The following is an 18,392-nucleotide window of genomic DNA, read 5'->3' on the forward strand; positions in this document are numbered from 1 at the left end:
AATACTAAGAAAACATCTGGAAATTGAGGTTATATAAAAAAAGATCATTTAACAATTGTTTCAAGGAGGGAGTTTGTTCGTAGACTACTACATTAACATGTGGTGTTGAAACGAGCTTGAAGCGAGCCTCAATTCTTTATATACCTGAAATGAGTCTGATTCGCCTCGATTCCGCTCTGGGATCGAAGTCGAGTCAAAATTTGCGAAGAAAAACCTGTGTACTGAACTATTCAGTTCTTCATTGTTTAACACGAATGAAACTATCTCACTTGGCACCTCATAAGAAACATCGAAACACCATTTGCATTTTAAAAAGTGCTGCCAAACTTAATCATTTTTAAATCTTCTTGTGCGGTTGAAAACCAAAAAGATTTATTTAATCTGAGCTGAGATAAGTCTTTGGTGGAAACATAGCAAAACTTAATCATCTTTTCTATTGTTTTCTCTTGCAAAATAAACCCAGTCCATTTTTCCTAACAAAAATAAATAATATCAACAGTAGTAGATTGATTTTTTCCCCAATGGAAAACATATGCACAACTACTCAACGAACACAGCCATCGAGATACAAATGCAATATAACGTGCCAACATTTTAGAACAAAATCACATAAGATCCATTTGAGACTTGTCAAAAACCCATCCTTAGTAAGATTCTACTCTAACTTTTATCGCTAGTATTCATACTATGGACATTGTTTTTTGTTATTCGTGTAAAATTCTACTATACTATTGATAGATTTTCCAACAATGGGTTATTGTTGGTCATGATTTCAAACTCCGATCATGTTGCACGATTAAATTTTAAAATTTTTTGTCGATGTATTTCAAAAACGTGGCACGATAACCTTCTTATGACCACAAATTCTACTTTTTATACAAATAAATACTTTTTATTCTATGTTTTTCTTTTAAAAACCGTTTTATCATAAATTCTTAGAGCTTAGGTGTTCCCATAAGGTTTATGTAAGACAGGTGAAGAATAACAACTAATGGCGATATTTTTAAAAGAAAATCAAGGACATAAACTATTAAGAGGAAATATTAAAGAAATTAATTTGATTTGGAAAATTATCGCTAATTTTAGTTAAAAAAAAAACTACTTCATGAACGTTCATAGTCTAAGAAAATCCAATATAAGGTTAAATTCTCGAATGTTTAAAATGTATAAAATAAAAATTTGGTGGCGCAACAGTCTGTTGAGAACTAGGGCCTAGTGACTTACTACTTTCAACCATTTTTGTGATGTGCGAGTAATTTTGTCATTGTTTAAAATGTATGCATATCTCAAAAACCCAACGCGATGGATTGGAACCAAAAAATTCAAAAACATTATGAAAAGCATAGTTTGAAAATAAATTGGTTAGCGCAAATTTTTTTAATGTCTTGCTTTTTCACTACCGTATTGCATATATGTTACGTATATTTATACATAATTTTATTACTTTCCTAGCAAGCATTAGACATTTCCTTCTTTTCACTGTATTTCTAAAACATTTTTCACTGTATTTCTAAAACATTGTGTATCCTTGTATTTCATCTTCGTAGCTTGATTGAATACCGGCAGCGATTCTTGACAGATTTTAACTTCATATAAAATATGACTCATTTGAAACATGGTGTTGAGTAAAACAAAACAAAAGAGCTGAGCTTCGAACCTCATCCAAGGTTGAAATGGAAATTTTGAGAAGGTTGCACCTAAAGCCTTAAATTATTATTGCCCGCAGACATCAACAAATGAAATCAAAAAGCGGTATTATCTGACGCATGAAACTATCTCTGGGTACACGAGCTCAGGAGAATCATGCGTTACTGCGGTAACTGTGTTAGACTGAGTTGGTTATTTAGAATATTTTTTGTGTTTGTGGTTAAAATCATGAGTTTTGAATATTTATGGGATTGGCAGTTGTCAGTTCTACAGCATTAAATCTTGCAACTCAACCATTCAATTTGATAAAAGTCCGGATATGAGAAAATGTAATAATGAGCTAAAATAATCAATCTACGCATTCAAATTCAAGAAGTTAAAATTATAACGCCCATATGATTGTATTTCTTCAGTTTTACGAAAAATCTAGTTTTAAAATAGTTTTAAGTTTTAAGTTTCTTAGAAACTTTATTTAAGTGTCAATGAAATTATTACTATTTTCATTAGCTTGGCATCGAAATCAATTTTTTGAAAATGTTAAAACTCTGAACGCCCTTAAATCTAAATTCGACGTTGTATTTGTATAAGACTAGTTTTGAAGAAACTTTTATTACAAAACGCACTTTTCTCTGTTTAAATCTTAAAGAGATTGATGGATAAACTCACAAAGCGAGACTGAAATGCAGAACAATATAATTCTCCTAAAATAGCATTGTTTGGTTAATGTTAAAAACTTGTGTTTGTTTTTTTTTTCAATATCGGGAAAATAATACATACACATAGTCGAAAAAGTGTCTGAACAGCAGCTTTTTTTTGTGTTGATTCTGAGATAAAATATTTAATTATTAATTATTATTTAACAAATATTTTGAAAATCACAATCACAATTTTTTTAAATTTGGTAAAAGGGTAAAGGTATGGGAACTTAGTGTTTTTCAATGTTACCACTTTGGTTCTTACATTAATTCCTATTACTTTTTTAAAAAAATACTAAAATTAGGCTGCTGTACGGGGACTTTTTGGACTATGTGTATTTATTAAAACAAATGACAGTGTTAAATTTAACATTGTAATATAGAACCGGTCTGGTAAATGAGGAACATATAATAACCAAAAAGCTCTCAAAATATTTTCATCATTCCTCAGCTTTTGAAGAGCATACATTTAAAAATTAAATTATTTCAAAGTAGCAGTTTGTTTATTTTAAAAATCGACATTTTTGCCGACAACATTTTAACAAACTGGACAAAGCGTATTTAAAAATGTCGACATTCTTATTTGTCAATGTAGTTTTAAACAAAAAAGTTGTTACAAAAAATCGAACACTTCCCGTTACAGTCTAACACATCATTTCAAAAGGGGCTGAGTTTTGTGAACCCAATTACATTTGCTTAACAATAGATAAGTACAAAATTTTGAAAGTATTGCCAAGTAGAAAAAGGCAGCATCAGTTAAAAATATTTTCGTTAGCCTAGGCTGAGATTAACTCAAACTTCTATAGTATACCTACCCGTGTTTTGTTGGAAGATCTATGCATAGTATAGTAGGATTTTACACGAATAACAAAAACAATATCCAAAGTATGAATACTACCGATAAAAGGTTAATTAGAATCTTACTACGGATGGGTGTTTGACATTTATACGAGTCCCGAATGGATCTTATATGATTTCGTTCTCAAATATGTTGGTACGATTGATATTGCATATTTGTATCTCGATGGCTGTGTTCGTTGAGTAGTTGTGCATTTCGAATCATGTGTTTTCCATTGGGGACAAAAAATCTGTTACTATTGATCCTAGTTAGTTTTGTTAATGAAAATGGACTAACTGGGCTTATTTTACAAGAGAAAGCAATAAAAAGATAATTAAGTTTTGCTTTGTTTAAAATAAAGGTTTAGTTTAGATTACATAAATCTTTTTGGTGTTTCTACCGCACAAGAAGATTTAAAAATGATTAAGTTTGACAGCACTTTCTAAAATGGAAATGGTGTTTGTGAAGTGCAAGTAAAATAGTTTGATTCGTGTTAAATAATGAAGCACTGCATAGTTCAGCATCATATATATATATTTTTAATTGGATTAAACCAAAACTATATTTTTTGTACACAAACATGCAAATAAACAGACCATAATGCATTACTGTAAAACAAACTCTTCCTCGAGGTTTGACTTGACTTCGATCCCCGACCGGAATTGAGCGAATCAAGCTCATTTCAATTCGATTCAGGTATATAAAGAATTGAGGCTCACTTTAAGAACGCTTCAACACCACATGTTAATGTAGTAGTCTACGAACAAACCCCTCCTTGAAGCAATTGTTATGGTCATATGATAACCGACTTTTTTATATTGCTTTTGAAGAGAATATGTGGTTTCAACAAAATTGTGGCGATATCAACTGGCAACCAAAATCATGCAATTTGACACCGCGACTTTTTTTTGTGGGGCTACATGAATGACCGTGTTTATGCAGATATATCTTGGACTCTAGAGCACTTCAAAATCAGCATTTGTCATGTTTTGGCTGAGATTAGATTTAGATTTATTTCCATTTCATGTTTGCAATTATACTCTTAGCAAAATAATGTTTAATTTTAATAATTAATAGCGTAAAGTTAATAATAAGTATTTAATTATATTTTGTACATAAAGTATAAACAAATTCGTTATTTAAAGGTTAACAATATTTATAATTATACATAATGCATTATAAAAATCATTACTCATTAAATTGTAATTATAAAAACTATAGAAGACAAAATAGTGTTTGACCATGAATAATAAAATGAAATGGTATCATGCACTTTGTGGTACGGTTACCAGTGTTGAGTGCGTTTTCAGTAGATATACTTTAAATTTAGATGAAAAACCGCGTGGAAGTTATTGCTGTAAGAGAGTGAGAGAACACTACAAAAAAGAAGAGATAATTTGCATCAGATGAAGATTTTAGGATTGGACAGGTAATATGTTAGAGAGAATATGAATTTATAACGAGATATGAATTATATTTTATGATATGAATTTAAATAAAGCAAGTCAAACTATCTTTTTTATGGTTAAGGTTGTCGTGGTATAAGAGTTCAAGCTACTATACACGCATTAAGTCATCCACATCTGTTTTATAAAAGACCCAAATTCTAAGATTTTTTAGGAACCTGTGGCATTGGCCATTGCTGTTACATATATCTGCTGGAAGTTTATTATATATAAATGGAGCAGTGCCAGTACAGAAGCGTCTAAGATGCTCTGTTCTGTAGTTCTTTGGATAGTCACAGTAGACGAGTGCTTTATGGCAATTCTTCTTACTGTCCCCCAGACATAGAAAAGACTCAATACCTTTATAAACATATACGTACAGTGTTAATATACAGTGAAGCATTACTCTAATGATCTTCTTCTGGGCTGTGATTAAAGGCTGTAGATTGCTGACAAATGCACTACCCCAGCAGGAAATACCATGTTCTAAGCGAGAGTTAGGTAATGCATAATATATAAATGTTAGAAGGTTTGTAGGTACTATTTTTCGCAAAAGAAAGATTTTGTTCAAAACAACATACATATTTTTTTTAACACTCATGATGTGTGACTTCTTATTCAGTTTTGAGTCTAGTGTTATGCCAAAGCATTTACATTCTGTTACACATTTATTCATTGCTACTCAGCACCATCTGATGATACTTAAACCAGTTTGCCAAAATAGATAGATCGCTATTCCTTGAGGCTTTTATTTTATCAACAGAAGGTGCAGCATACGAAAGGGCTAAGTCGTCAGCAAATGCAACCATATTTCCTTTCAAAGACAACTGAAAAATTGAATTTATAAAAATAATAAAAAGTAAAGGCCCGAGAACTGACCCTTGGGGGACGCCTACACATGCACTAGTGATCGAAACACTCAAAGTTGTACCGATTCGAACCAGCTGGGACCTGTTTTGAAGATAGGATGAGAAATAATTTAAAATGTTACTTCTGAATCCATATCTGTAAAGTTTATTTAAAAGAAGTTTGTAGTCGACTAAGTCAAATGCTTTCGTCAGATCAAGAAACAGAGCACCAGATTTATTTTATTTATCTAGTTCATTATTGATGCTTTTCAAGAGAGTCACTAGTGCATCTTCGGTAGACTTACCCTTTATGAATCCAAATTGCGAAGATCTGAGAATTCTATATTTACCAAGAAACTTAAGCATTCTTTTAGTTATTATTTAATTTTTAAAAAAATTTTGATAAAATAGATAGCAACGAAATTGGTCTGTAGTTATTAGGGTCCTTTTTTACACCTTTTTTATGTATTTTTTACTGTGGGAATACCCCACATTTAAAGCTTAAGTTCACAATATATGGTAAGGGCCTTGTTATAAAATCATCTATTCCAATGGAAGTTTTTGATTTCAAGTTAGCAATCACATGAGATACTTCATTTTCGGTAACCACACTAAAAAAGAATGAAGACAAAACTAAATCATCATTTGGATGTTCTAGACAAATATTTTCCATCTTTGAGGAAATCGGTGTATGATTTTTAACTACATAACTAATTTCATCAAGATATCTTTGGGAGATCTAATTTGACTTTTTTCTTAATATAGAATTCATTTTTTGGCAAAAGTGGTCAGCTATCCATGGTTAATTTTTTTTTTGTACTTTCGCTTTTGTTTTATGGATTTACTAGAAGAAAAATGATCCGATAAAATGTCAATAAAATTCCGAAAAGCGTCTAAAAGACAGTTACAGCTATTGATAGAATTCTTACTTGCAGCTTCGAGACAATCATTTAGCAAATTTGAGTTTATTTCCTGAAGTAATTGAATACTCGAATTTTCATTTTTTTGTTTACTTTTTTTTTAATAAGTCCAGGAAAGACATCCCCGTGGGAAAATGATCGCTAACATCCCATTTTTTCAGAGCTTTTGGCACGAACAAAAATATGGTCTATACAGATCTTACTGTAATCTGTAACTCTCGTTGGCAAATTTACAAATGAGTCAAACCCCAGAGACGATAAAAGGAGCAAATAATCATCAAAGCTAGATGGGAAGTCCAAAATTTCAATATTAATATCACCGACCATGCAAATGTTGTTCCTGTTCAATCCACGATGTAGATCCTCTATATCTCTCAGGAATAAATCTTTGTATATAAATTGCAGTCAATATATACCAACAATAGCCGCGTTTTATTATCACCATGATCTGATCCGGATCTTGGATTTACATGCATTACAACAACAACACAAGATCCTGCTTTGTGTTTGGATCTCAAAATTTAATTCTTTTTTTCACAACAAGGAGCGCTCTATCATTGTGATATCACATGTAAATGTTGGTATCATTGCAAACAAATTAAATAAAACCTGTATTGCCATATAAACATTTTAGTTTGACTGAAATAAAATATTTTTTTAAATAAAAAGCGAGAAGCTTTATATTTATTTATTTGGTATATAATCCATGAAATAATTAGATATTTTAACAAAACTAATTAATTAGTGAAATTCAAATAATTGAGTCCAAAAAATGTATATTTGACATAATTTATGGGTATTATTTTCCCCAAAAAAAATCATTGAGCAAAATGTTCTATGGGCAACCCTGCTTTAAATGTCAAAAAACATAAATTAAATCGAGAAAGCTGCAGCAGAAAAAAATGTTGAAAATACTTTTACATGGGAATTTTTTGAAATCATTCTTTTAATTGAAAATGGTTGTAAGAAACACTTATGTAGGTGACATAAATTAGAACTCAGAACCGTTTGAACCATCTCAATTAAGAGATGATATTTCAGACACAACAATATTGTTTGTTACAAAATTCCCGCACAATATGTGTCAAATAGTGGTCAATATTTTAGACATAATGTCAATGTTCAAAATTTATAATAAAAAAGAATTTTGCATGTGTTTTATTTATATGTACATTTACTTTTGAAACCGCAAAATGGAAAACCTTGTTCATTTTGTTTATTCGATTCCATTTTCTCATATTTTGTTTTAATTCTACTTTATTCAAAATTCTGAATAAGAACTGGGATTCTTAAATGGCATAAACTTACTTCAAATGCCTTTTTTAACTTTTTTTTTTCTTGTGGAGAGACATTTTAAATATTGATTCTTCTCCCTTAAATGAGGGAAAGATGCCGAACCACATTTAAAAAATTCAGAAAAACGAAAACAAGTACAAATTACATACGCGTATTCTTAACACGTCTTTAGTAGACACAACTCTGAAACATGGACAAAACACCCTATAACTTGTTCCCGCATTGACTTTTTGCAGCAAACTTAAAAACTTTAATCGGATATGGAGCTTTGCTTGAATACTTAAGGAACAAACGTTTACAAACAAATTTGGTTGACTGCGGAATTTATCCCTTCACGGCATCTCATCCGCAGTTGACCTCTTCGCTTTTAAGTTTTTTTTTATAAAATAATACCTCATCACATCAGCAAACGTTCCTACTGATTTACCAAAAACCTTTTCTTCTTATATTAATTTATCTGCTCAATCATTTTACTTCACCATAATTTATCATAATTTTCTAAATTCTTTACAGAATGACTCTCTCTGTTCTCATGTTTAAAAATCAATTAAACTAAACCCTTTAATGGTATTTTTTAACACTTAACACTTCCATATGTACATTATGTACCTACATACATTATGTGCCACATTTACTTTTTTATCCTTCAATTTCCAAGGACACCCCTATATATTTAGCGTCATCATCATCCCCATCACGCAGTATATGTGTATACGCACCAAACCAGCAATAAAAGAACTCCTTTTTTTCAGGACTTCTTCTACCAAAAGCGTACCTAGTTAAATCCTTATTGTACTATGCATTATATCAATATGGCAATTTTATACAATTATGGAATATTAAAGTCGCTTGCGAATTATGAAAGTTGCTATGTTTACATTGTGTTTGCTATGACACTTGGGCGTTGCCAGTGCGAATGATAAATTACAACAGGATTTCCTCCAAAAAATCTATATACAATCGAATGCTGAAATATATTTTTGTATCTTCAAAAATGTAAAAATGAAAAAAAAACTTTATTTTCCTTGAATAATTTCCATTAAAATTAACCAAATCTAAATTTCACTTTAAAAAAAAAACAAGCCTTTTAAATTTGATGTACCTTATTTTTTGACTTCTAAATAACATTAAATTAAAATAAAAAAAACTTTAACTGTAACATCAATTAATTACAAAGATAGATTACATTAATGAATTTTGCCACAAAATCCCTTCTATTCAATTCCTCACCGCACATCCTTAAATGCCCATTTAACAAAAGGACCATTCGACCGAACATTCAGCCCAAAAGCCGATTTCAATTGCTATCAGAACAGAACTCAGAATACAGAAAGAACTCTGTAGAACTAAACAGAAGGGGGAAGTTTTATTCAAGATTCAAATAAACGTGTCAAAAGTATATTCGAGGAGGCGTGTCACCAAATAAAACCCATTACGAGTTAAAGGAACACAAATTATCGTCCTTTATAACAAAGGAGCAGCGTTATTGAAACACACGTTTTCATATATACGAGCTCATATAAACTTACGTACTGTACTGGTGACTCCGATCTTCTGAATGAGAGTCGTCCTCGTTGCTGTCGGTAGGTAGGTATTTGGAAAGAGCGTTTTTGAGGCGTTAAACAGTTGCAGCTTGGATATTGTTCATTTAGCAGCAATCAGTTGTAGAAGAAGGCAACAAAAAAGAGGGCGCTATAGCTAAAATAAATGTGCTAGTATTTAGCAAGGAGGACTGAGAATCACATCCCTCAAACCCCGAAACCAAAACCCATTCGCTAAAGCAACAATTAATCCATGAAATTAGGTTCACAAACAACAACAGTTTAGCTCAGCTCAGCTCAAAAATATAGGTGAATGGACTGACTTGAATGACTGACTGACTGTATAAGCGTCTATAAAAGTTTTGTTCGCATTGAAATTGATGCTTCTCCTTGTGGATGGAAGAACTTCCTTCCCTTTCTCTATATATTTATATAAAGGGCGTGTGACACCTGGAGGCATTTGACATTTCGTTTACACTCATTCAGCATCAATCTTTCAGTCCGAAGCCGAATATATTGCCATATGCAGAGAATTCACATAAGAACCAACGATAGAACGAACGAACCTTATGGGAAGATATTTTTGTGAAATGTTTTCACCGAAGAGGCGCAGACAAGAAGAAAAGTGGCAATTTGGTGCATGAAATTGTCAAATTCGTTCCGTGTAGTTGACTTTGTATATATCGTTAGCAATTGTCAATTTATGTCGAGTGTATATTTACCTACATATTTCGTTAAACTGAAGAATCTGTCACTTGGTCGATTAATGACAGTTGTTTAGTTGAGGTAAATTTTTGAAAGTGGCCCGCATTGGAAATGGTACTTCAATGACCTTACCATGGATTGAAATCGTTTTCAATACGATTATGTCCTTAAGATTTCTAGGATATATAAAGATAAGGGTAAGGTGGTTTATAAGATGTTTTTAATTTTTTTGTATTTTGAAGAATGAATCGTATTTTTTGGTGAGTGTGTGTCTTTAAGAAATCTTTCAAGTTCTTTTAACGCAATCAATTGAAAATTCAAAACGATTTGGCATTTTGATGACACCTGAAACTTCTTGTGTGAATTTTAACTACTTTTTATTTTTATGAGGCTTTACATACAAAGAATAAAGTAACGTGTGCGAATTTAAATGAAAAGGTAAGTAATAGGTTGGCACTTTCAAATTCGTATAATGAAGTGAGAAAAAAAGTGTTAGAATTTTTATTATACCTAGAGAGGTTGAATAAATAGGCACTTTAGGACAGTACGTGAAGTTAAAATTTTTGTATATGACGGTAGTTCTTATGTATCATAGTTATTTTTTACTTTCAAGGTGGAGTTTTGACAGTTGAAAAACTATCATTTGGAGGCGAAGCTAGATGCGTCATATAGAGTGGGAAGAGAAAGGCCTACTTATAATAACTTTTGATTATAAAATGTATAACGTCTATAATTAGAAATTGTACTTGTTCCATATAATCAAAATTATGGTTTTCAGGAGTAGAAATTTTGATTCTTAAATAAAAATACACTCTATATACTGTAATGAAGAGCACCACAGAAAAAACTGTTTTTGGAAGGTTATATAGTTTGTATAATTAAAAAATATCAAATAAAGATGTTTAAACTGGTCCCGATTGTGAGTGTTCCGATTTCTAATCGATGATCGACTTCTTTTCGATTACCGACAGTTGATTTAAATATTTCATATTGTGAATCTCGATTGTGATCGAAACGTTTCGATTTTACATTAATGTGTAAATTCGCAAACGCATCACTGCAGATATGATTTGCGATCACCCTGTAGTACGTTCATAAACACAAATAATTGGCATCACTTAAAATGTCAATGTTGATTATTGCAAAGTTCGATAAACAGATGCGCAAATATAAACAAAAAAAGCATCAAGAATTTTCTTGATCAGTTGTTGATGTCGACGCGATTTGGAGAAAAAATGGCGGAAAAATACAATGAAAAGTATTTGATCAAATTCTAAATTGTTTATAAATTCTTAAATTTGCACACAAATCTAGTCGTGTTAGTTACACCACTTATAACTCAAGAACGGCAGAACAGATTTGGCTGAAAATTGGTAGGGAGGTAGCTTAGAGCCAGGAGACGGACATAGGATACTTTTTATCCCGTTCGACAGCGTTCCCGTGTGACTTGACATGAAACGTCGGTCACTATAAAACGTGGTATATCAAAAAAGAATCAGACTTGGAATAACAAAACGCAAATGACAGCTATGTAATTGACGTAAAATGACAGCTATGTAATGACGTATCGATCACAATTTGATATTTGTAAGAAATCAATATTAAAACTATTTCTATTAAATAAATAATTAAGAAGTGGATTGAAGTGAAGTGAAGTTTAATTAAAAGTGAAGTGAAGTTTAATTAATAATGCCGCGACCAAGACGATCGAATCTTTCCCGACAAAGCCGTAATGCAAGAAGAATACAAAATACTGCAAATGAAAGGACTGAAGAAGAACAAGAAATTGCACATGAACAGCGCCGCGATATTATGACTCGACTTCGTGCTTCTCAATCACGAGAGCAAAGTGAAGCAGCCCGTGAAACAGCTCGGTTGGCAACATTAAAAGATTTACGCAATGACTCGAGATGTTTTGGAGGAGCAATGATTTTACTGTCTGGCGATTTCCGCCAAATACTGCCAGTAATTCCAAGATCTACGGCTGCCGATGAAATAAACGCTTGCCTCAAATCGTCAAATCTATGGCGCTATGTGAAGAAACTTCAGCTGACAACAAATATGAGAGTTACATTGCTTAATGATACATCTGCTGAAGATTTCTCGGAGCAATTGCTGACTATCGGTAATGGTCAAGTACCTGTAGATGAATCGAGCGGATTATTATCATTTCCAAATAATTTCTGTAATTTTGTCTCATCAAAAGACGAACTTATCAACAATGTATTTCCAAATATTATTTCTAACTACAAAAATAATGAATGGTTGAGTGAGCGAGCAATTTTAGCGGCTAAGAATAAAGATGTAGATGACCTGAACTACATAATTCAAAATAAGATCATTGGAACAATGCATTCATTCAAATCTATTGACTGCCACAAATGAAGATGAAGCCAACAACTATCTAATTGAATTTTTAAACTCTTTGGACGTGCCTGGCTTACCACCGCACAATTTACGCCTAAAGGTTGGCTCCGTAGTAATCATGTTTCGAAACATAAACCAACCAAAACTGTGCAACGGTACGCGTTTGGTGGTTAGTAAATTGATGAACAATGTAATTTACGCTACGATAATGATAGGAAAATTCAAAGGTGAGGAAGTTCTCATTCCGAGGATCCCGATGATCCCAACCGATATGCCGTTTAAATTTAAAAGACTTCAATTTCCGATACGTCTTTCATTTGCCATGACCATCAACAAATCACAAGGCCAATCCTTAAAAGTTTGTGGTTTAAATCTAAAACATTCATGTTTTTCCCATGGTCAATTATACGTGGCATGTTCACGGGTCGGAAGACCATCTGCGTTGTTTGTTTTTGCGCCTGATAATAAAACAAAAAATGTCGTGTATCACAAGGTACTTAAGTGAAGAGCAACCTATGTACTAAAATACAGAAATAATAATGAATGATTAATGTAGTTATTTAATTTTTGTTTGTATTTTTTCCAATAAAAAAAACACAATCTGCTTATTTATTGCCATTAAGGCGGAACAAAGTTCGTCGGGTCAGCTAGTTATACTAATAAAAGAAACCAGATTAAAATATGAAGGTGAATTAATTGCCGGCAGAAAATCAAAGTCAGTATTGTGGAGAAAAGTTCTAGAGGAGATAAAATGTAAGTTTTTATTAGTATCACATCCGTCATAAAGCAGAAGTTGTTTTTAAACGAAAAACTTGTTGTCAATCAGCATCGCATCGTAATCAGCTGAGCAGCTATCAGCATCGCAAAAAAGCAGTGATGCCTAATCACTACCAAAAAATTTGACGTTTGTTAGTTTACCCATTGTTTCTTTTCGATTGTCATATTTGTATCTACTCGTAAGGAAGATGTTTTTCTGGAACCAATAAAATGTGATTATTTTTGCAATAATTGATTCTAAATAAAAAAACTACAAATATTCAATATTCATTTGATTTTAGAATGAAGAAGAAGTGTAAACTGTTTCTTCAAGTTCGCGAGGATTAGAGATGTCTCTGATATGTCATATTTTTCTGGATATTTAAAATTTTTTTTGGTAATCTATATCACTGTCTATGTCACTATCAATAAATCATTTGATTCAATACCCTTTCTTAAAAATTAACAAAACAAAAAACAGAATAATAACAAACAATTATTTTAAAACTAACTGTCAAATTTGAAAAAAAAATTGTTATATTGTTATAGGCTTATTCTCAATAGAGCATGGGTTTTAATCAATTACGTTACATAATACGAAATTTAAAAACCAGTGGATTTAAATCTAAAAATCTGCTCGACAACAAAACGGGGGCCTAAAACTTGGTACCTTTTATAAAAGCAATGGAATGATACAAACGACAAACCTATACATAGTAGAAGACATATATTGAAATAGCTTATCTGACAGGTTAAGAAATCTCTATCCGTTTACAGTTGGTCGTCAAGACAACTTTTGAACCGTACAGAAATTGATAGATCTTCTTCTTGACAGAAAAGAAAATTCTTCTGAAATGCAATTCACAATCCGTCAGAAACACTTGTTGTGATTCAAAGCCAAATTCGTTTATTTTCATATACAAAAGTTATATAAAAATCAAAATCAATTACTGCTCTTTTAGTTTTTCTACTTATCGATTAAACAAATCAAAAACGCAAATAAATGCTTTAAAAGGTAATGAAATTTGTATCTATCACTATTTGACAAAACAACGGCTCATTAACATTATGTTTTTACTTTTGCTAAGTTTCGTACAGTAAAGAAGTAGTAAATAATTTGACAGATGAATGATTGGCGGATAACCCACAAAATTTAAATATCAATGATTTTTTTTTTTTAAATTTAACTTTTAAGGCTGCTCATTTAAAAGCTTTATTATTTTCTATTACTCCATAGTTTAAATAGAATAAGATCTTTGTTCAACTAGAAAGATGCAAATGTGAAGTACAGGTTAATGAAAACTGTCAGAGCAGGTTCAAGCAAAAACGTCATACGTCAGATTAAAAATTTAAAAAAGAGCCTGGAATGCGACCCACATTGATAACTTCCCATCCCGTCTGTCGATTTGTCTATGCTTAAAAGTTTGTAAGTTTTCGTTTTGGGTTAAAAAAATATTCTTCAAAATTTTAAAATTACCAACAATATTTTTTATATAAAGAAATAGTTCAGTTTGAAAATCTAGTTTTGTTAAATAGAAAATAAATTTGTACAAATTTAAGTAGCATTTCTTAAATTTTTACCAATTTTAATGAATAAAATTAATTTGAGTGATATCAAGAACCGAACATCAATTTTTATCAAATTTGCGTACTATTTTTTGTAGGTTTTTTTTTTATATTTTATGAAAAAACGGACTGTTGGATTTTTATAAAAAAAGCTATTGAATATCGAAAACAATATTTTGCGTGAAATAAAAAAAGTTTGAAGACAGTATTTTTAATTTTTAAAAGCTATTGGAGTCGAAACACATTTTTGACACATTTTTTTTTTTTAGTTTTTTAGTTTAGCTCAGTGATACATACAAATGATACATTATAAGAGTAATGCAGAGGAGCTTTTCGAACACAGCTAAAAAATAGTTGCTGTGGTTTGATGTGAATAATTCAATTGTATATTTTTTGCACCGAATGTAATTGCATTCAAATCACTAAGTAAAGTTGTCTTGGCTAGGTCATTTGATCAATGCCTGAATAGACTAATATAGACTAAAGGCCCAAATATAATAGGCATAAGCAAACATAAGCTTATGTCAAAAACCCAACGAAAATTCACTTAAGTTTGCGAAATTACTGCATAGACATAATGCAATTTTGCTCACGTATCTACATGTCAGATTTTACTTATGCGGCGAGCGACTGGGATCGCTACGCTATTGCTTAAGTGTGCTTAAGTTAACGAAACTGAGAAAAATTGAACGAAACGGAGCTGGACTCCATTATGTTCACTCGTATTGAGATTCTTTTTATTCGCACGTTTACTTATGCGCGCATATGCTAGCTTATGCCTATTATAGTGGGGCCTTAATACATTAGTTCTTAACAACTGTTTTTAAGATCAGCAGTTTTTTGTTGCTTTTTGATGTGGACATATGAAATTATATGTTGTGTTAAAACGTAGAGATTAGTTCTTCAGATTGAGAGTTATTTCAAATAATTTTGAATAGCTAACAGAAAATGTCTCAGACTATTTCGTTTGGATGCACTAAAATGTTACTTTTTTTTGTAACATTAGAATAGAATCACTTTGTGTATCTTAGTTAAAATAAAAAGAGTATTGTTTTTGTGCTAATAAAAATATTTTTCTTTATTTATTAAAATATTTTAATATTTTGTACAACCTCCCTTATTTTGAATAACATCAAAAATGCGGTCTTTTAATGAATCATACAATGATTTTAGAAGGTCAAGAGAAATACTGGCCCAGGCCACTTTTATGCCTTCAAAAAGCTCTTCTTTGTTCTTGTACTGCTTCCCGCCTTCATACACTTTTCGTGTCAACCAACCCCACACATTTTCAATGATGTTCAAATCTGGTGAGTAGGGTGGCCAGGAAAGTTGTTCTATATTTTGGCCCTGTAACCAAGCTTTAATTATTCCAGCGGTGTGAATTAGAGCGTTGTCCTGATGGAAAATAATCGGTACCGGTCCAAAAATATCCTGAAATTGAGGTAAAGCCGTTTCCAGTACAGTTTTATAATAAGGTGCAGTCATTCTGCAGTTCACAAAAACCAAATCAATGGTTCCATAATATGATATGGCTCCCCACACCATAATGCCCCCCTCGGCTGTGGTGACGGTCCAAAAACAGCTTTTCCTTCCTCAAATCATGAAAATAATAATTGTATCCGTCGGGCCCATCAAGGTTGAATTTCTTTTCATCAGAAAATATCACTTTTCTCCAATCGTTTGAGTGACTACTTCCATCAGTATTCCAAGCCATGTGCGATCTTGCAAAATTTAGCCGCTGTTGTTTTCGCACTTTGTTAAGTAGTGGTTTTTTTTTCATTTTTTGGCGCTTAAGGTGTCCGGCACTCTTAATAACTCTACTAATCGTCATTCGGCTCACTTCTACCCCAGCTTTGTACCTAAACTTACTAAGAGAATCGGTTGAACTCGATGCTAACCTTATAATCTTCCGTTTATCACGACTTGAAAGTACAGTTGAGGTACGGCCTTTGTAATTTTTTCCATAAGACAATGGATCTCTAAAATAGCTGTTCACTACTTTTGGACTTCGATTAATTTTCTTGGCTATAGCGCGATTAGAAAGGTTTTGTTCATGATAGACCTGTATTTTAGCAATTTCCGTTGCATTTTAAAAGAAATGGGTAGAAATATTTCCACAAAAAATAAACCGATTTTCTTTCCCGATAGCTTTCCGATGATCGCGCCACTTGTTTTCGCTTTAAATAACTAAGAATGTAAGATGAGGCTATTCTATTGTTACAAAAAATAAATTCATTTTTAAACGGACGCATACAAAACAAGCATAAAAGGTCCCGTTAGCTTAAAAAATGGTGAACGCTCTCTTGATCTCAGAAACTCTCGCTCTCACCATGAAAGCTAATGCATAATTTTTTGGATTAAAATCAAAGAGCTCTCAAAACAGGTTCTCAACAAGAAAAAACAATACATGAGGCTATCCAAATGTTATGGACTGTATGTAAATAATTATAAAATTTCATTATTTAAATAAAGGCAGATTTAATAAGTTAGATACATATATCTTAAAAGTATATCTATTGTAACTACCAAAAAAGTCTAATCTGTTGCAAACCAAATTCCCTGATGCAACGAGATATTGGTTCATTACGACCATAGTGCGTTCTATGAAAAAGCTCATGAAAAAAAATGAAATCACGAGAATTACTTCTAGGAACGTGTATACATATTGAAGAAAGTAATGGGGGGACATTTAATATGGTGTGCGACTATGTCCCAGATAAACATTATTCCAGAGTATATACGATGACTTTCCAGATAACTTGCACCTGGTTTTATAAGGTAGATCAATCCTCCAATTTAATTTAAAAAATGCATATCTTGAAAAAATTCCTCTGTCCTTTTTCGATTCGCTTACACGAGTTTTTATAAGTTGGATTCCAAACCGTACTGCAGTACTCAAGCACTAATCTAACCAAAGAATTAAAAAGGGACTTAAGCGTGTATGGGTCATTAAATTCTTAAGTGTTTCTCTTAATGAACCCTAGCATTTGAATGGATTTATTGATTATGTAATCTATGTGCGGTAAGAAGGAGAGTTTTGTATTTAATACAACTCCTAGATATTTTTTCTGAACCATCCCTTCTAGTTCTGAATCGTTAATAGTATAATTAAAGTAGGTGAACTGATACAGAAACAGGACATAACTTGACACTTAGGAACATTCAAGTGTAGAAAATTTTTGTCACACCAATCAGCCAATCTATTTAAATCAAATCATCGTTCAACAAAATACAATCTTGAATGGATTTAGTGGTGCGATATAGTTTAAGATCATCCACAAATAGGAGACATGATGAATCTTTGAATATGTCAGGAATATCATTGATAAATAAAAGGAATAACAGTGGTCACAAATGGCTGCCCTGAGGGCCACCAGATGGCACTAAGAACCGTTCCGAAAAATTATCATCAATTTCAACTATTTAAACCCTTCGAGTTAAATAGGATTTTAACCAATAGAAAAGGTTATAGAGTAAAAACCAAACTATAAAAGTTTATTCAAAAGAACCTGGTGATTTACATGATCGAAAGCTTTGGCGAAATCGGTAAATAAAATATCCGTTTGAAAACTTGATTCAAAATAGTTTATTATATATATTAATGATAGATTAGTTACCGTAGAACTTCCTGCAGATATAAGACCATGTTGATACACTGAAACAATGTCTTTTGTTTGAAAAGATACGTTATGAAAGACTATCTTTTCAAATAACTTTGGCAAGGCTGAAAATTTACAGATTGGTCTATAATCAGTAACATCCTGTTTA

Source organism: Eupeodes corollae, chromosome 3 (assembly GCF_945859685.1).
Source record: "Eupeodes corollae chromosome 3, idEupCoro1.1, whole genome shotgun sequence".
In the NCBI taxonomy this organism is placed as follows: Eukaryota; Metazoa; Arthropoda; class Insecta; order Diptera; family Syrphidae; genus Eupeodes; species Eupeodes corollae.